The 21,667-nt window shown below is 39.0% G+C and overlaps 1 protein-coding gene across 4 annotated transcripts in view; it reads left to right on the top strand.

Annotated features, from left to right (window-relative positions):
* The window catches only part of taok3a (TAO kinase 3a), an 89,301-nt gene that overhangs the window by 14,380 nt on the left and 53,254 nt on the right, over positions 1–21,667 (top strand). The window contains exon 2 of one of the 4 annotated variants that reach the window (XM_033972040.2): positions 19,050–19,143. The exons of 2 other annotated variants lie outside the window; for them this stretch is intronic. The gene's annotated coding sequence lies outside the window, so the exon portion shown is untranslated. Of the gene's footprint in view, positions 1–19,049; positions 19,144–20,510; positions 20,522–21,667 lie in introns of those variants that run through there. One more of the 4 variants, XM_055223963.1, reaches the window with a different exon arrangement.

Genomic DNA, 21,667 nt, shown 5'->3' on the forward strand with positions numbered 1-21,667 from the left:
GGAAGCAGGAAAAGGCTTAGACGGGGTTATTTTTAGAACACCATGTAGGGCTGTAATAGAATTGTTTAAAAATTTAACAGGTCGTGCCATACGGCTTTGGTGCGTTTGGGGCACGTGGGGAAACTCCGGCTCTCGTCTCAGCTGTGTGGATTATGGGGACGGTGATGACGGTGCTGGATGTGGGGTGAGGTAATGCTCGAAATGTACTGGTTACACAAGCTTTTCAAATTACACCATTTTTTCCCATTTAAAATCGGTCTATATTAAACCAATGACTCCTCTTTTGTTTCCTGGCAGTGTGTGCGGAGAAGTATGTCACAATAATACAGTTTGAAGTGTGATTATTGCTACAGAAAATATGATGAATATAGCCCCTCAAACTATTGTGTTAATATTATGTTGAGAGTTAACCTAAAGGGCCCATATTATGCTATTTTCTCATCTGTGTTATAATGTTGTTTCCTCATCAAAAACAACCTGGAGCTTTGTTTTGTTTAATTCACACATGCTTAACATGCTTAGGTTGAGCTCTTTTCTCAGACAGAAAACACTCTGCTCCACCTTGTGATGTCATGTAGTAATACAGGAAGTGCTCCACTGTGTTTTTAAACTCCATACACCTTCACTAGAATCATTTGGATCATTTCAGCCCTGGAATTGCCGGTCTATACTGAACAAAAGGTAAAATGTAGTTGTTAACTTGAAAACTACCACTTCATGACATCACAAAGTGGAACAGAGCATTTTGACCTTTCTAGATATAGACAGGCTAACAATAAAGGATTACTCAAACATGTGTGAATGAAACAAAACACAACTCCAGGTCTGTTTCTGATATGGTAACAGTATAATAACATATCTTAAAGCTCACAAGAGTCGATTTTCTGTAATATATGACCTTTAATGTAGTTTTTCTACAAATATTTTGGATGATCAAAATGCACAGTTTGTGAAGAGTTAGCACCAGATCCTGTCCCATCCCCCCGTCCCAAGAGCAGTCGGCCTGTTCCCAAGCGTCTGAGCCCTAATGCTGTGACTGGATGTGCTCCATGGGGTCAAGTGCAGATTTTCCTCTCGTGAATCTGGGGAGAGGTTTTCTGTCCAAAAGTCGAGCTTGACCTGACCTTTTGTACGAGTAGACATATCACAATACAACATTTAATTGTGATTATTGTGTTTTTGATAATTCATGATTATTGACAACATGACCAAAAACAATTCTATCTAATCATATTATATCCGCTAATCACAATAAGCGATTTCCCGATTTAATGTTGACGTCCCTACCCAGGAGGACAGTCCAAAGAGTTGGGTTGTAGCATAGACTGTGTATATATAAATGGATATGGCTAACCTGCTAGGCGCTCATGGGCACACTTCTGGCTCCATCGGCTCTGGCTCCAATTCACTTTACATTGAAAAATTGTAACCCCACTCTCTGTAAATGTTGCTCTGAGCCTCATCCAAAATACCATAATCATGTAGAGCAGGTTAATACATTTTATTTTGCTATTGTGTCAATAAATCAAGATGTGAACATTAATAACAGACAAATCGGGTACCTTTCTTTTCCTGAGCTTACGTTAGCAACAGTTTTGATTGGTACGGTGGAAAAAGCGGTGTTACCTTCCACAGCCTCGCTCCAGATTGGCTTTTTCGTTGCTATGATACTTGCAGTCGGAATCCCAAATATGGAAGTTGGCTCCAAATTCGCGCTAATAACCGATATCCTGGATGAGCTTCATTTGACTGAAGCCAAACACAGTGGTGTTGACGCTCACTTAGTCTGTTTATTTATACTTAAGAAATTCTCGGTCAACGAAAGACATTTTTTTCTGATTGATCAGTTGACTAAAAAGGGGGCGTGGAAAAAGCTCTCAAAACTATTCTGTATCTCTATGTATCTGACCAAAACTACACCTGCAGAGGAAGTTCAACCAAAACCACCTTTAATACAGAAAAAAGTACATGGAAACAATATATTTTTATAAAGACACGTTAAACTTGTGAATCATGAGTTTAATCTGCCTGTTTACATAAAAATACCAAATTTTCCACCTACTCACTCACCAACTTCTCCTTTTTTCTGTTGTCCCATATAAATCCTTCTACATCAAGACTCCATCAACCGATTAACCGACTACAGCCCTACCAACGAGGGGCATTGTGTGCTTTTGTGAATCTTCGTTTTTATTGTCCATTACACTGTGGCTTGGATATCAACTTGGGAGACAACACCCCACTACCTCATTACATACTTTCACATAAACTTTCACACGCACGCCGGAGAACATATGTACCACAATCTACAGATATCTGAGGGATGACTGTGTCCCAAAAGATTAAGGAGGAAACGCGATTCAAAGCCGAGCGCGGCCTGCATGACCCGTGTTCAGTGATTGTTTCCTGGTTTGACACGGCGCCGCAGCAGATATGGACTTCCATTGTAGTGCTGTCCAAGTCCCATTTGAGAAGCTGGAACAGGGCCAGGTCTGAAGCTTCATGTGCACTGCCCTAATGCTCTCAGACACACGGGCCTTTGTGATGGTCGTAATCATGAACTATGAACTATAGAACAATCACACGTTATTATGCACTCTCGCTCCAGATGGGCGACACACGCTCGGTCCAATCGCTCTATCCCTCTGAATCTAAAGCAGACCGTATTATTTGGCATTTAAAGAGCCCATATTACACTATTTTCTGATCTGTTATAATGTTTTTTCCTCATCACAAACATACCCGGAGGTGTGTTTTGTTTCATTCATGCATGTTTAACGCCCTGTTTATTTGAGTTCTTCTCTCAAACAAAAAATCACTCTGCTCCACCTCCACAGGATTACTCAAAACTGTGTGAATGAAACACAACACCACTGTGGGTATGTTTTTGACGATGTAACAACTTTATAATATGACTTAAAGCTCACAAGAGTCGGTTTTGTGTAATGTAGGACCTTTAAGAGTGACTACAAGATCAAGTTAAAGCTGCGTTGGCTGACTCAAACCATGAAGGAGGTTGGTATTTTTAACAAGTTCCAAGAGTTCACAAACCTTTGGCACATTCTTCATTTACAAGAATAAAGTTGACCTGCCCGTCTTTTAAAACTCGCAACATAATGCAACAAGTTGGATTGGAGATAAACAACACAACAATAGGGGTTAAATTCTATACTAGTCTCACGATGAACTGTGTAATGTAAGTCTGTTATACATTATTCAGACATCTTGCTTCTCTTTGGATATAAATATTTGCAATATAAAGAATCTTCCTAGTTAATTATTTATTGACATCACATATGGCTGCATGTGTGTACCATATTCTTCTGGCCAGGGACTTCTCACATGAGGAGAGATGTACGAGATTATCAATATTCAATTGTGAACAAATAGCATCTCTTCGGACTTCTGTTCCTGCCTGGAAATGCTTTATGTACAAGCCCCGCCTGACCAACGCCGCGCACTTTTAACCAACACTAGCAGCAGCGGATTAGTTGATTTAGTTTGCACATAGCTAAATGTTTTGCTCACTCTTGTGTAAAGAGGCTTGTATGAAACAATTTAGATATTAAAAAGTAAGATGGACTTCTGACCCTGGGTTAATTCCCAAACTAATTGCAGGCAGATTTTAGAGAGGATAAAAGCTGAAATCCTCTGGCTTGTCCCACTAGAGTCGACCTGCTGCTGTCAGGTCTGCAAGAGGACGGACCAGGAGTGAACCTGTCACGATGGCACATTTGAAGCAGGATGTATATCGCTACTGGGAAATACTGCGATAAACGAGAATTTTGAAATTACGTTATCTCACTGATAAAGATTTAAATAATGCAAGATAATCCCAGAGTGGGTTAATGTGAACATTTTAACAGTCAGGACTAAACATGGGGAATCAGCGTTTAAATTTTATGCAGCTAAAACTTGGAACAGTCTTCCTGAAAATGTGAGACAGGCCTCTACTTTGACAATGTTTAAATCCAGACTCAAAACAGTTCTGTTTAGCTGTGCATATGACTGACAGGTTTTTATTCTGCACTCTTCTCTTTTAATGTAAATTTTATGATGATTATTTGTGATTATTTATGTTTGATTTGTGTGATTTTAATGTCTTTCTTATTCTGTAAAGCACTTTGAATTACCTTGTGTACGAATTGTGCTATACAAATAAACTTGCCTTGCCTTGCCTTAACAACTGATGGTGCCGGAAGCGCGCCCATGATGGCTTCCTATTTGGAACGTGGCAGCTACCGCGTTCCAAATAAGAAGTGATAACACAAGCGCATTAGCTATGTCCATTTATATATACAGTCTATGGCTGCAACAAATAGCAGAATGTACCAATAATTTGGCATAAAAGCAACTTATTCACCCCTCCACAGCTCAAACCTTATGGTATTACAACAAAAATCCCAACTCTCCCAACTTTTACAAAGAAAAAGTACCCACGATAAATATTGAGCCCCAAAATATATTGTTCCACCTTTCATATATTAAATGATAAGTCGATCTAGTGATTATCTTGACAGGTCTAGCTGCCAGGTCTGTATGTATGTAACGAATGTGGAGGGACCAGGAGGCAGGGGAAGTGTTGCAGATATGTTTCCTTTTTGGGGTTTCCTTTACCGACATCCTCTGCCTTTTTCTGTTTCACTTTGCTGTTAAGTTGTTAAGAAACAAAAAGGAAACCAACTGTCAGTTTACTGGCTGTGTCAGCTCCAGTTTGACTGTGGCAGTAGTCTTTAAAGGTCCTATATTAAGCAGAATAGACTCTTGTGAACTTTTAAGCAATGTTAGAATGTAGTTATCTCATCAAAAACATACTCAGACTTGTGTTTTGTTTCATTCACACATTGAGTGGGTTACTGGGCTGTCTACATCCCCAAAGCTCAAAATGCTCTGTTCTGCCTGTGATGTGATTTTGTGGTAGTTTTCAACTTAACAGCTACCTTCTACCTTTCGTTCAGTAGAGATTGGCTACTCCAGAGCTGAAAACATCAAAATGATTCTAATGAAGGTGTATGGAGTTGAAAAACACAGTGGAGCACTTCCTGTATCACCACATGACATCACAAGGTGGAACCACAAGGTGGAGTGTTTTCTGTTAGAGAGAGGAACTCAGCCTAAATATGTAGGTTTAAGTATTAAACATCTGTGAATGAAACAAAACACAACTCCAGGTATGTTTTTTTTGTTTTTTTTTGAGATGAGGGAACTATTATCACACAAATCAGAAATGGTGCAACAGAGGCCCTTTTAAAAGTTGCCCTATGAGTCCAAACACGTTACCGTCCCTTTACGTACATATGACAGGTTACACATTTTACTCAACGTTAACATAATTATATTTAAGATACAGTATTTCTAAAAAAAAAAAAAAGTTGCCTAGTTTGATTATTTTACTTCCTGGTTGGACAGCACAGGCAGCAGATTTGACATACATAGAGGTAACCTAGCAACCACACTGTAAACAAGGGCTTATTGATCTCATCTAATTTACACAATTGTTATTACATGACAAATAAGTAAATATTTTAACTGTGAGAAAGTGTTCCTTGTGCATATTGTCCCTGCCTTTTGGATAAAATCTTGTGTATTGAGAGAGTTTGCTTTAAAACTCCGCATTATTCCTATAGTCTAAACATTTGAAACATGAAAACTTACATGTACTTTAGGACCTTGGGAAAACACTGTGACATGCTGGAGATTCTTATGCCGGACTAACCCAACGCATCAGATTTGTGACAATAACGTACCCTTTATAGTATTATTTTTGCTCTGTTCCGCTCGGGCCTATATCAGTCGGCTCATCTTGTTCGAGTTAATGTATGGATGACTCTCTTTTCACTTCAGCTCAAACTTCATATGTGTTACATGTTAGAGCCTATGGCAGTTCCTCTGTCGGGCAGATGGGAATGTGGATATGGTGTAACCGCAGAATGACTCCCTCCGCCACAGCGCTCTCAGCAGGGGTCCTGTACATGCAGAGAGAAGCCCCTATGTGAAGTTTAAACCATCTATTTAACTTCTGTGGAATCTTAAACAGTGAATTCCCGTGCTTCCGGAAAACTGCTGTCTCTGGTGGACTGTCATATTCTGCCAGATATATATTTCTTTTGACTTGTAAATTGAGTTGACATGTATTTTTGTTTTAATTTACCGTCGCTTTATCAGTTCTTCTGGTCAAAATATTACATAGTTTTCTCTTTAATCTATAGAACTGCTGTTATTACTGTATAACCTAGGGATGGACTGATCTGATACTGATACTGATGCTGATACTGAAAGATTTGCTGGATCGGTTCAGCTGATATTCTGGTACATTTAAATTGATGTAATAAGAAAATATACTAGCTGTGGTTAGCCCCAAAAGTCTCAGAATGTTTGAACTTTTATTTACACAAAGCTGCTTAGTGCATAAATAACAAGACAAAACGGATCTAAACGTCATATGTATTTTATTTTTGCATCAAGAAAATAAATGCTGTCGTCAGTTTCTGCACTGGTATCGGCACATTTAAAGCTATAGTATCAAAATCGGTATCGCAACTGGAAAAGATGGATCGGTGCGTCCCCAATCTGAGCCGAGGACCATTTCAGTTCCGATCTGTTTTGGCTGCACTTTCAGAGCCGTCGTGCGTGCGCCTGTGTAACTGAAACCAGCAGAAATCAATGCAGTTGGGGATTGATAGTGTCATAAACGAGGGGGTTATTGTCTCGTCGATGCGGTCTACCCCGCTCCTAAACCCCAGCTGGGTTGTCTGCATACAGCCAGTGGCAATGGCCTTTACACTGATAGAAACAGCTTTTATTGATCCCTCCGTCTGCTCTCACACGCAGCAAGAGCCACGTGTCAGGAGGTCAACTGCAGCCTATTGGCCAGAGGTCGTGACCTTTGTGACTGGATCTGATTGACTTTTGCCTTTTAATGGTTTTCTGCCTTCTGACCGATTTAAGTTGTTAATGTGTATTTGATTGTCATTTTTAATCTGCTATTCTTGGGTGTCTCAGGATCAGTGTTGGGCATCTTACTTCAAAAATGTAATTAGTTATAGTTACAAGTTACTAATCCCAAAAAGTAACTGAGTTAGTAACTCAGTTACTTTTTGGGAGAAGTAACTAGTTACTAGGCTACTCCGCGTTACTTTACTCCACGTTACTTATTATGTTAAAACAATAAAAACACAACAGATGTGAACCTTTAACATTTATTTTACTTTAACAGATTGCAATTATTTTGCATTTGTTTCCAAGTAAATTATAGAATTTATCAAAAATTAAAAAAAAAAATAAAACATTTCATTTGAAGTGCAAATAAATCAACATGTCACACAATTTCAGTCAACTGTACTTCAAGTATTTTGTTCATTAAAATAAACAGTAACAATAAAGTGCTTTCAGTATAATACTGAAAAGATTCATTACCATGTTTTGCAAAACTAAGGCATTCAAATGTAAACCTGTAATAAAATAATACAAAACCTTTAAGCTTCTCTGGCCACACACTGTAATTCTCTGTCCAGTATTCAAATATTAATCACCTCTGATCTGAGCCTGTTCCTCTTTGGAGAGAACACATAGTAATACTACTATGAACTCGGACCCAATCCGCTGTGAACGCACCTGTGGACAGGACATCATTTCCCATCATGCATTACGCGTTTGTAGTCCATGCAGGCGGCCGCAGTCAGTGGAGAGCTGCTGCGCTCAAAAAATGTCCCGTTACCGGCGCACAAGTTACGTCAGAGCAAGTCGGTGACATCTTGGACACAAAACTAACCAGCATACACCGCGCACCAATCGACGGCGTCGTATCTGCGCCCGCCTCATCTCAAACAAACCTTTTATCTCTGAGACTCTGACGAAGAGCAGAGTGAACTCAATTAAAAGTAACGCACCACTTTTTATTGTCAGTAACGGTAACAGCGTTACGACGCTGGGAAAAGTAATTAGTTAGATTACTCCATTACTGAAAAAGTAACGCAGTTAGTAACGCCGTTATAGTTTAACGCCGTTACTCCCAACACTGCTCAGGATCGGGTTGTTATGTGATTTTGTAAATTCACTGGTGACTAAATAGGTTGGGTTTAAACTACATCACAATATCTAGAAATGTATTATTATTATTATTTATTATATTGTAATGTGTAAGCTACTGTGTCCAAGTCATTAAAGTTAGTCTAGAATGCATAGTATACACAGTGATGGGAAGAGTACTTTTAAAATGTATTTAGTTACAGAATACTAAATACCTGCATTAAAAAGTATTTTGTAGCTTATTCTGTTACACAGTTCAATCAGAGTACTGCATTCTGAATACTTAGAACTGAATACTTCACACAGAGTTGTATTTAAATTATAGGCAAGGCAAGTTTATTTGTATAGCACAATTTGTACACAAAGTAATTCAGTGTAGTACTTTACAGAATAAGAAAACATTCAAATCACAATACAAATAAATCAAAACATAAATAATCATAAAATAAACATTAAAAGAGAAGAGTGCAGAATAAATCCTTTCAGTCATCTGCACAGCTAAACAGAACCGTTTTGAGCCTGAATTTAAACATTGTCAAAGTAGAGGCCTGTCTCACATCTTCAGGAAGACTGTTGTAGGTTTCAGTACAAAAAGCGTGACATAGGATTAAAAAACATCTTTATATTTGTTCGACTCTTACTTATTGCTGATCAGACAAGGAAAAATCACACCTGCACTCACCACGAGAGCTGAGTTTTATATTTTCTCATTAATTCTGTGCAGTTCAAAGCCTAAATTGTGCGCTCAAGTACCACCACGTTTACCTTTGATTTTAGGAAAGTAACTGTCTTCTGAATACCACCAAACAAAAAAGTAACTCCACCTGAACATAGTTACTCAAAATGAGTATTCTGAATATGTGTACTCGATGCATGTATTCAGTTACTTCCCCAACACTGAGTATACATTAGATTTCACTGAGTATACATTAGATTTCACTGAGTATACATTAGATTTCACTGAGTATACATTAGATTTCACTGAGCATACATCAGATTTCACTGAGTATACATCAGATTTCACTGAGTATACATTAGATTTCTAACAGTCAGACTGTCAGCATAAATGAACACAAGTTATATTGTGTTTTTCAAATAGCTTCAGAAAGTGGTGTCATTATTCAATGCCAAAGATGTGATTGTTGTGAGTTTAAAAGACTCAAAGTCACAAGATTTATGAGACAAGTTTGTGGAGTCAATCCCAAACAAATGATGATGAATTTAAACATTTGCAGATCTTACGTTTGACTTTTTTGAAAGAAATGTCCAATCTCCCATAGAGATATAGGTCCATCTGAATTGATTCAAATAATTTTATGGGTGAATCATAGACTGTATATATAAATGGACATAGCTAACCTGCTAGCCACCACGTTCCAAATAGGAAGTGATCATGGGCGCGCTTCTGGCTCAATCAACTCTGGCTTCAGTTCACTTTACATTGAAACTGTTGCACTTTTGTCCCTATCTATGTAACTGCTGTTGTCACACTTGTCATTCTGGTCTTAAAATGTTTGTATTCATCTGCTCTACATGATCCTAGTATTTTTATTTTGCAATTGTGTCCGTAACTGAAGATATGAACATTAATAACAGTCAAATCAGGCACCTTCTTTCCCTGAGATTGCTCCTGCTAGTGTTAGCAACAGCTTTGATTGACAGCATTGCTAAGTGCCTGCCCCGTGCTAGACCAGGAAGGGACATTACTTTCAACACCCTTGCTCCGGATTGACTCTTTGGTTTCGATGATACTCGCAGTCAGAATTTCAAATGTGGAACTTGATTCGAATGTGCCGCTGTAACTGCTAACGTCAGTGAGCTTCATTTGATTGGAGCCGAACTTGAACATTGACTTGTTCCACTTCTTTATACAGTCTATGATGTGAACACAACCTATTGTACATCCAGCTAGTAGACCTCTAAACAAATACATTCTTTGACTTCTGCACTAGCATCTAATTTATCTGCTCTTCCTCAAAAATAATAATGAAAAGGCCATTCATTTTTACACAGTGATGTGCCTAAAACAACCCAATACCACTAAAGTTTCGAAGTTGGAAAGATCTGGTGTTAGCCCGAGACCAGAGACTGCCTCGTTGTTTTTACACTTTCAAACGTGCCTCAAAGGAACGCCATGTCCGTGGTCACACTGCTCCGTCTGAATGAGGGATCAAGGGAAGGGCCTCGTGCTTTATTTCCACAGTGTCCGGCTCGCGCACAGGTCGTGAGTCAGCTCGGAGGAGGTGCAGACGAGCTTTTAAAATAATGAAACGCCCCATCAGCCCACAGGGTTATTTTAAAAACCAAACCTCAACCGAGACAGTTCAAATTGGAATGGTAAACAACTACATGTCAGATGATAAACTGATAAAAGAATCCCATGATGTAGACTGGTACAGCAGGATTTTTTGTTCTTTGCAGAGGACATTCTGTTATAATTGCAGCCTGTTTGACTTGATACACAGATAGTGCCTCTTAAACTTTGCTTTTGCCGCTGCTCATGTTTCATTGTGCGGCTTTATCTGGAGTTTTAACATTTGTGTCTCTGTCTGGACCATAGACTGTATTTATAAATGAACATGGCCAACCTGCGACTCCAATCAGCTCCAGTTTACATTAGACAACTGTCACCCCTCTGATATTTGATTGTTTTTTCTTAATATGATCCCTCTTTCCAGGGTGCTTTCTGTACATCTGGTAAAGGACTACAGATGATACTAGCCTCTTGCACTGACATAAATACATAAAAATGAATTGTGCCAACTCAAATTGTGATCTCGATTAAGTTGCGACACTGCAGCCCTGGGATAATCTTGCAGTTTTAGTTAATCGTGACTTTTTTTAATCCTCTGTGGCTCAAGATCTAGAGATGGGTCCAATGGGTGACCCTCTGAAAATAGGTTAAATGCCACCAAAGACAAATTTCTCCCTTGGGACTATGAAGAAATTTGCGTACACATCAATGGTTAAATAGTAAATGGTCACACACATTCACGCAGACACAGGTGGGTTAAGTGACTTGCCCAAGGACAGGACAACAGTATTCATCTGTGGGAGCTGGAATCACACCGCCAACCTTTGGATCAGAAAACTTACACTCCATACCAACTGAGCTACTGTCACCTACTTTTCTTCCTTGTGGTGAGAAACATAGTCTAAAATGATATGATGATATTATACAGGGATACAGTCGACTATAGAAAATCTTGTAAAATCGACTAAGGACTTGCCATGTGCATAGATTATTAATTGACTAACGGGGGTCAGTGGTGCAACGCTGGCAAAAACTTCTCTGCATAATTGTTTTTGTGCAAAATTCGAATCATTTTGAGAAGTATGAGCAAGTGGAAAAGCAGATTAAACTGTCCAGTTACCCCCAAAACTCCACCAAACTGGCTCTACGCTTTCACCTTTCTGTGGTTGTGCATATTATCTTACCTATTCACCTTATTCCGGAAGTTGCCGTGGGCGCCGCCATCATCATTCAGGTTCATAGCAAAAGCCGTTAAGTTAAATCTGTGAACTCGACAAAACGTTGTAGGAGTGAAGACGTTTAACTTCGGCTTTTGCTATGGATCAGACCTAGACGACTGAGGGATTACACAGACACAGATGTCATTCAGGTTGTATTATTTTGCACGGGGCTGCCAATCTTGACAGCAAATAAGTTCTATACGGACTATAGAGCCGTTTTAAAGCCTCTTGGAGAAACGGTGCAGTGTCGAGTTGTTGGTCTCATGAACATAGAACTATTTAAGACAAACCAACCAACTTTCTATCAGATTTTAGCGGCAAAACTTTCTCAAATTCTCCATTGAAATGAACGGGATTCTTGCTTAACCAGAAGTGCCACCACAAAGAAAGTGTGGTGTAGTCGCATTTAGAGACAAAAGTGGGCGGGGCTGAATAACATCAATAAAATAACCATAACCGGATAAACCCAATAGACTATAGCCTTAATATGAAAAGAATGAACGTCTCCTCATATTACATTTCTTAACTACTTTGTGAATGCTACTATCATACGTGTTAGAAGTAGTAGTATTGATTTGCTTTGCACCTCTCTGAAACGAGAGACTGTTGTGGCTTTAGGAAACCCTAGACCATAGACCACACACTATTGACCGGACTAAAAACTGCTCTGAGCTCAAAAGGCCCCTGGTGCTGAGAGCTGCCAACCACGATGAAAGGCTTTAAGAGAAGAAACTGTGGGATACTGAGACACAGGCAGGGCCCAGGCAACAGTAAATAAGGCCCTGGTTTGTATGGGAGTCTTAATGCATGCATTTGTGCGTATAGAAGCACTGAATGTCTCTTTAAAGCCTTGTTAAAGCAGGACAAATGGAGCCAATGCAGACAGCAAACTGCTAATACTCTTGAGTGATGACTGCTGCAGATACGCTAGCCTTGAGTGTATCGGGCTATTTTTGGGAAGGTTTAAGTCTGCGGAAAACTTCGGACTTCACCTCCAAATTGGGAAATTCGAATCTGCGCACGCTCATGGTTTTATAGGTTGTTCCACTTGGGTCCATTTACAGGAAAACGGGTTGAATTGGTATTACGGAGAAGCAGGTTTAGCAGATTATAAACAATAAACAGGTTAGCATTAGACTTCAGAAATCAAACGTTAGCAATAGGGATAGTACCACATGGATTTTTATTTTATTTTATTTGACCAATTTCTATTTTGCTTGAGTTGTGGCTGATCTCGATTTTAATAGCGAAGTGCCACAAAATGAAGTAAAGTTTATTTTGATTGATATTTCAGCCTAATGGTTTTTAAAATGTGCTCTGTTTTTCCTACATGAGCATAGGGCGTAGCCAAAGCTAACGATTAAAAAATGTTTTTTTAAGACAACAGACTGGTTTTGAGCTGAGAAAAAGCTTATGGTCTGAAAAGAGGTAAAAATCACCACAAAATTCAACCTTTGTGAAAGCTGTAGGTGCCCTGTCAGTCCCTGTCAGCCGAAAAGAGAAAAATCCTTTCCGGGCTGGAGGGATTTTTTCATTGTTGTGGCCACTAAGCCAACTCGAGGCAGCGCTAAGATACCAATACCCTATCCAGTTAGTTTAATAGATCCATGTTTTTTCCTATGTTACCAATGGCTTTTCCAACACCTCCTAGTCTCTACCCTGAAGGGCCTTAATGTTACATGGGGCTACTTCCCATATGGCGCCCCCTACTCGCATGCGTGTTATTGCTGCCATTTGTCCTGGCTGTGCGTGCCACTTTTCTCAGTATGGAGATTAGCTTGGTCCTGCTTCAAGGCAAAGTAATAGATCTGAAAGAAGCTGAAATTGGCAGTGATTGTATAGATAGTATTGGATCGCTTGGTAGTCCTCGTCAGTTCAGATTCTGCGTTTATTGTTTAATTAGCCTATGCAATAATATGACTTTTACCAGGGTCTTCTAATCAACATTTTTGTGATGCTCTGTGTAAAAAAATATGTGGTAATGTAATACTTCTCCATAGGTTTGCAGATTCTTTGTAGAATCTACAAACATAGAATGTAAACTGAAATAAAGCCTGTTGTTTTGTGATGTAAACTGTGAAAGTGAGACTCGTACATACACGCACACACACACACACACACAAAAAAAAACTTCCAAGGAAATGTGTCATATTTGTAGACATTTGTGCTGCCATTCTACTATTATATTGTTGTGAATATGAATACTACTACTTTCTCAATGCTTCTTGGTTAAAGGGCCCATATTACGCTGTTTTCTGATCTATGTTTTTATGCTGTTTCCTCATCAAAAACATACCCGGAGTTTAGTTTCATTCACACATTTAACACACAAACCCTGCATCTTTAGTCTGAGTTCTTCTCTCAAACAACAAAAACAAACTCTGTTCCACCTTGTGATGTCATGTGGTAAAACAGGAAATGCTCCACTGTGTTTTTAAACTCCATACACCTTCACTATAATCGTTTGGAGGATTCATGCCTGGAATTGCCAATCTCTACTGAACTAAAGGTAAAACGTAGCTGTTAACTTGAAAACTACCACTACATGACATCACAAGGTGGAACAGAGCATGTTGAGCTTTGAGTGATCCTTTATTATTAGTCCGTCTACATCTCCAAACATGTGTGAATGAAACAAAACACAACTACGGGTATGTTTTTGAGGAGGTAACAATATTCTGACATGGCATAAAGCTCACAAGAGTCAATTTTGTGTAATATAAGACCTTTTAAAAGTAGTATATCAAACAGTCAGTACTTGTTTAATATTCCTACTTGCTTGGGAGATCTTGTAGCTTTTTAACAAGTTGAGCAAAGTGTATTGATGAGCTATGCCAAATGTGGAAACGCACAAAAATCACTCAAACAACATACGTTTTTGGCATAGGTTTGGACAAACCTTTTAAGATACTCAACTCCTCCGTCTGTCACCCTTCTGTAAGTAACCAGGAAGTGCTTTACTGACTCCAGTCCTGCGTCCCGGACAGACACTAGCCAGACCTGTAAGTGTATTTATTTTCCCACGAATCCTCCAGTAACCACATTTACGCTAACATTAGTTTCAGCGCTGATCTGAAAAGCTAACAGTCTTGAGTGTGTATGTATATTTACGCATGTCTCAACAGTGTCACTGTATAAGCTGCATAGATGAGAGCTGCCCCCAAGTTTCCAAATCCCCCTTAGTGTAAAGTGTGTTTATCGCAGTGGAAATGAGTCAGAGCTATAAAAATCCACACATTGGCTCTGGCTGGATAATCGGGACACACTGCAGAGTTCCTGTTCTATCTTCGCGGATTAGGGTATTTTCATCCATGTGTTTTGTGGAAATACTGTCTTCAATGAGGTGTTTTTTTCCATAATGGGATTTTTTAAAGAGCGTGATTGATACTGGGATGACTCATGAAAACTAAAGTAAGAAAATAGCTCTTAAAAATGTAAGTTTAAGCTGAGTTAAGGAGTACTTTTTGTTGAGGTAGAAGTATTTCATTGTAGTAGGCCTGATAATTACTATATTGACTTATCGTTCAATATATGAAAGCTGGAACAATATTTTTTTGCGGTCAGTATTTATCGTGTGTACTTTTTCTTTACACTACTGGGAGATTTTTGGTAAATTTTTGGCTAAATAACAAGATTTAAGTCATAAAAGTTTGAATGAATAACTTCTATGACTCATTACAGACGCAAACTAAGTACTTAAGAGGTTCATTCTGCTGTTTATTTATTGCAGCTCATGATTTTTAACAATAGTGTAGATTTAAAATAGTTTTTATGGTTTAAATCTGCTCTTGGGTTAATGTGTCAGTGGCAATTTGTTTCAATATTATCGTTTATCGTTTATTTACTTCAGCAATAAATGGAACTTCAAAATTTGTTATCGTCACAGGCCTAAATTGTAACACAATATAATGAAATCCAGAGGTCTACAGCCAACCCCCTTTCAGTAAAAGCATGTGGTCTAGAGCAGACTTCAGACCATAGACTATATATGCCGCCACATTCCAAATACGAAGTGATCATGGGCGCACTTCTGGCTCCATTAACTCTGGCTCCGATTCACTTTACATTGAAACGTCGTCACCCCTCTGTCTGTAACCGCTGCAGTGAGCATCATCCTTTTGGTCTTAAAATCTTTGTATTAACCAGCTCTACATGATCCTGGCTTTTATTTCGCTATTTTGTCTGTAAATCAAGATATGAACATTAATAACAAACAAATCAGGTGCCTGACGTTAGCAACAGGTTTGATCGACAGTGTTGCTAAGCGCCCGCTCCCTGTTAAACCAGCGGTGCGGGCAGGAAGGGGCTTTACCTTCAACAGCCTGGCTCCAGATTGGCTCTTTGGTTGCTATGATACTCACAGTGGAAACGCTGCTCTAAATTCGCCCCTTTAACCGTTAGCCTCAATGAGCTTCATGTCACTGGAGCGAACGCTATGGGTGATGTCACACTCACTTAGTCCACTTCTTTATGCAGTCTATGCTTCAGACTTTAGAGGGAGAATTGTTGATGTTAAATGGCATTGGTTTAATAGTATATATGGATTTATATTCAAGAAGTTGAAATAAATGTAATTGAAAATCGTGATCAATCAATAAGAGTCGACAAACCCTAATCTCAAGTCTTTTGGGGGTTTTTTTTGCACTCATTCAACTAAGCCAATCTGAAAAAACCCTAAATAAAACCATTTATTTCGTTTGGCAATTGCCTTTTTCTGGTAAGCCAATTGTTTCTTCAGTATTCGAGTGAAATAATAGTCATATTGTTGGCACAGGTCCCAGATTCTGTCCAGTATGTGGGCTCCGGTTCATTGTTTGAAGGATCCAAGGTTAAATCTGACTTGTCCAAATCTTACTTTGGGTTGGACAGCTCGTGAGTCAGGATTTATGACTCACCGTGTGTCGTGTCCCACACAGAACATGGAACACCAACTGGAGATCTCCATTCTGATCTGGAGCCAACCTACCAACTGCGTTCAGTGACGTACATAGTTTATTTTTAAAACTTAGCAATCTCGCCATTTTGCCAACATAATGTGCCCCAAGATAGTGAACTCGGCAGCCATTAGCACTGGTTAATATTACAGTGATTATTATGAGGGATCTGCGCTGAAGTGTAGACCTTCTCCGTGCTCATATAGTCCCCTAGAGCTGCACACAATTACTGCAGAAGCTTCAACAATGGACTGTCTCAACTGAAGGAGTAAGTGAAAAAATATGTGACTCTTTCTGTCAGGGGCACATTATTGTTTTATGCCATTATACTGTGGAATATTGTAGCCAAAGGAACAACATTTGAATGGAAACAAGAAGGTGTTGGCCAAGTAAGATCAGAGTTGTGGAGATGCAAGTCCGCTCACAGTAAGGATGCATGTTTTTGCTAATTTGCTATGTTATTCTGTCTATTTTTTTGTATATTTAGTATTTATAAGTTGCGCTGTGAGGTTTTAATGTAAAGTACAGAGCTGGAGGGCATGTGGTGAGAGCATAGACTGTATATATAAATGGAAAATGTATATCTAAATAGAAGTAAGTGAGCATGGGCACGCTTCCGGCGCCATCGATTCTGGCTCCAATTCACTTTCTATTGAAAAACTGTCGCCCCTCTCTCTGTAACTGCTGCTCACAGGCTCATCATCTTTGGTCTTAAAATGTTCGTATTAACCCGCTCTACATGATCCTGGTATTTTTATTACGCTATTGTGTCCGTAAATCAAGATATGAACATTAATAACAGAGAAATCAGCCGCCTTCTTTCCCCGAGGTTGCTCGTAATAGCGTTACTGGCAGTTAGAAATCCAAATATGGATCTTGTGTCCAAATACACTCTGACTGGAGCCGGACACTATGCTTAACGTCACACTCCCTTAGTCCACTTCTTTATACAGTCTATGTGTTAGAGCTCTACATACATAAACATTCTGAAGGTCAACTCGTTCTCATCACTGACATTTTAAATTTCTGTTTGCCTGCGTATGATTTGATTCCAGATTGGTTCAATTGCTGATCACACAAAACATTATTTCCACTTTCCAAATAGAAAAGTAGTTTATTTCCTTCACGCTAACATGTTGTTCAAATGTTGTTCTGTCTTGTCACAAAGACCAGTCAGTTCAACAGCAGCCAGCGGGAGGAGCCGTGCAGCCTGCTCTTTCCCACATGCTCTGCAGACGTCACTTTGGGTTATAAATCATTCAGAGACGACCAGAAGGGACACAATACACTTTTATACATCCTTTTATTCTCCCTCTGTTCACTTTTATTATTAGAACAGTTTTTTTTTTAGTTTTTTTTAAAGAAACCGCTGTAGCTTACAAACACTGGAACAAAGGAGCACAGAAATATAGATATGTCCAGTGAAATGATTGCATGAAGTGAGCATGTACTTCCTTGTAGAATCAAAGGTCACTGTCTGAGCGTGTACTTTATTTGGAGATGCTGATAATGGCTTTTACTGTGAAAGTCATAATGCGTTGTGTTAAAGGTTATACTGTGATGCACGAGCGGCTGTGACTGTGTTCATGTTAGAGAAGTATGTTGATCTACCAGGGGTTTATATAGTGATGAACAAAATGATCCACAGTTGGATGTTTTTGCATTTGAAAATTTTTGATCAAAATAAAAAAACATCTAATTGTGATTATCTGATAAGTATTGTGATAAGATTTATATCAAAAGCAGGATTCTGTTCAGACTGCACATTGTAAAAAAACTAAGATATATGAACCGATAAACTAGACAAGACTAAACAAGAATCCCATGCATTTCAGAACATGTTTGTAGAGATCTAAACTACAGGTACAAAAGGATTTTTCTATAAAACAGACTTGATATTTTGTTTTTTCTTCGTGTGTTCTTCAGATCATGAAATGTACTCTTTAGCTAATTATGTCACCGTATTGAGTGTTGTAGATTAAGGAAGCAGTTTTTCTCGCTCTCAGTGAGACTGGGGTGGGTTTAAATGACTTTTACTTCCTCCCGCTCTATTTTGGGCACTACTCGGGGTATGTTTGATTTATGCGGCTTATGTGGACTTTTTCTTCTTGATAAAGTCACATTTACAGTACAGCTCAAACATTCCATTAGCTTGAATATAACAATATAATCCATTACAATCTGTGTCCAAAAGCTGACTAATAGTACTATTCTGATGATGTTGTTGTTGACATTAAAGGAAGGATTTTTTTTTTTTTCTCTTGAGTCATTTCACCATCTGGCCTCATGAGGACACAGACTTTACAGGTTGTGGGGTGTAATGTGTTTGTATTTTGAATGTGAACTAGGGCTGGGTAATGCGGTGATAAGATCTAATCACATTCCTACGTGGATATGTTTTTGCTTCTTCTGATCACACGTCATTGCAGATATTAGTTACTTCTTGAAAACAATATAAATATATGAGGCTTACGTGAATTGGGATGAAATCAAAATCATGAGAATTGTCCAAGAATATTGTGATATTGTTTTTGGCCTATCCGTAACCACTGATTGGAATTTATTTATTTTGGTGAGCACTTTGACAATTTCCCGTTTTCTTCTCGTCCACAGGAACAGTGCTATTCAAGTCAGGATGAGAGTATTCAGGAGAGCGGTCCTGGACTAGACTGGGGCTCAAGAGTCACTCAGCCGACGTTACCAACAGGTTTGTACACGACACCTGCACAAATGCACGACATAATAGCATCAGTGAAAGTGAAATGATTTTCATGTGTCCACTTCCTGTTAACAAGTTGCATCATGGTTACAATTAAATACATAAAATAACAGTTCTTTGCCCATGTTAATCCTGCACAGAACATTGTCTTGTGTACTTTGCTCTGTCTGTTATTCACGGGTTTCATCTTCCTCTTTTTAGGCGATATTTTGAGGATTTGCCCGTTCAAAAGAAATATTTTGTTTTGCTAATTGCTATGACAACCCTACAACCAATGAAAAGCCTCTGTTGAAGGTGAAATATAACAATACCGGATGCATTGGAAATACAGTTGAGCCAGATGTCTTTATTTCATCATCAAATCCTCCTACTTATACAGAGATTTCAGATTATTGCCGTCAAAAATGAATGCAATTTTATAAACATTTGATTAATTGGCTTAGTTGCTGTTGTGCGTGTTTGAAAATGTCCTTCACCTAGAAGTCGGTCAGAGAGGAGACATCAGGTGTGTGTAAACTAGCTCTTGTTTTCCTCATAATTAAAGCCTGCTGTCTCCCAAGCTCCTGATGCAACTAACAACTCACCAAGCCTCTGTCACACCACATCAAGACCAGAATGCTCTTCATTAGCTGAAAAATACCATAGCGATTTCAAACTGAAAAAAGAATGGCATTTTTGTTCCTCAGATTGATTGATTGATCTCGATTTTCAATTTTATTCAATTTTTTTTTTTTTCTTTTCAAAAACAAAATCAAAATGGCTTTAACGCTACCGTCTCTAACTCTATTCTCACATATCACCACTAGATGCTTCTGTCAGTGTGCCAGCTTTGGTCTGACATAAGAAGGCGGAGAGCACAGGTGAGCGTGAACAAACGCCAGGTGAGGAGGGAAGGTGGAAAAGGTTTCACATCTGTCATCTACTGGTGGAAAAAAAAAATCAAATAAAGCTACCACCTGCAAGTTTAAGTATCGATTTTATCAACATAAACACGTTTTTTTATATTCATTGCCAAAAATACAACATTTACTCTTCCAAACCACATGCTTTTACTGACAGAGGACTGGCTGTAGACCCTCATATCATTGATGATTAGACATGACTGAATCTCAGTTAAAGTCCTATGGTAGTACAGGAAGTGCTTCACTATGTTTTTAAACTCCATACACCTTCACTAGAATCATTTGGATCATTTTAGCCCTGGAATTCCCAATCTCTACTGCACTAAAGGTAAAAGGAGCTGTTAACTTGAAAACAACCACTACATGACATCACAAAGTGGAACCGAACATTTCGAGCTCAAACATGTCTGAATGAAACAAAACACAACTATGAGGATGTTTTTGCGGAGGTAACGACATTACAAGATGACTTAAAACTCATAACTGTCACGTTTACTTAATATAGGACCTTTAAATTTGATGAATTGCCCAGTCCTATAGCAACACATTCAAATGAAATGCTTGGTCTGGTTGTAGCACGCAGTAATTGTGAAATCCCACTGCTCTTGCTGTCAGCTCTTGTGGGCAAATCTGCAGCTGACTCATGCCCTAAATGGGAACAACACAAAAGTAGACTTACCCTAAAGGCCGGGATGAATGGTGGACTTCCTGTCACTGCCCTCCATGCTGCGCTCATGGAGAATTTATAACGTGAAATTGCTATTATCATTTTATGGCACTATTATGCAGTCAAGGGTACGACTGGCTCTCCTTGACTGGGGGCGGTGGAGGCAGGTGGAGAGCGGTGACCGAGGTGTGAGTAAAGATCCCAGTGTTTACCACATGTTCATTCACATTACACATCTGGTGGAGCATCTCGTCATCACTGCCAAGTTTGAGATTTACGACGTTGTTTGAACTACACAGACCAGACGTTCTTGTACTGGGGTCCACAATTGAATTAACTACAAATAGAAGTCAGGACACACTAAGTAAAATGAAATGTTGACTTTAAAAACATTTATTAGATTTTATTTAAGCTTTTAAGCAACCAGACCAAGTTACTGGTTAGATCTGTGGAGTGGTGACCAGCGCTCAATGAATATATGCAAGATGGGTGCGTTTAATGCCAGACTGTGGGACATGAAGTCAAGGCAGTCAGACCCAACCCCCATCAGAAAGTGTACTTTTTAAATATTTGAGTAAAAAATAATGTCCATCCAAAGCATTATGTTGGATTTTTGGTTCATATACTCAAAATATACTTCTAATGAACATAATTTAGGTGAGAAAGATGACGTTATCCTGTACGTTTCGAGTCACCGTTTCATTTTTGCAGTGCAGACGCTCTTGGATGCATGTGTTACTGGAGTGGAGTGGATTACATGGATCAGGGTCATATGTATGGCATTGAGAAGTGCATTAAATTCTCCTGATGTCTGTACATGGCATTAAGAGGAAACGGCACAGGGACACAGCCTGCATCGTTAAGTGTGTTGGGTGTGGTCCTAAACATGGCCGACTATTGGGTTTCTTGTCATGTTTCCATTTGATTTGGGGTCATTGTGATG

Source organism: Periophthalmus magnuspinnatus, chromosome 9 (assembly GCF_009829125.3).
Source record: "Periophthalmus magnuspinnatus isolate fPerMag1 chromosome 9, fPerMag1.2.pri, whole genome shotgun sequence".
Lineage (NCBI taxonomy): Eukaryota > Metazoa > Chordata > Actinopteri > Gobiiformes > Gobiidae > Periophthalmus > Periophthalmus magnuspinnatus.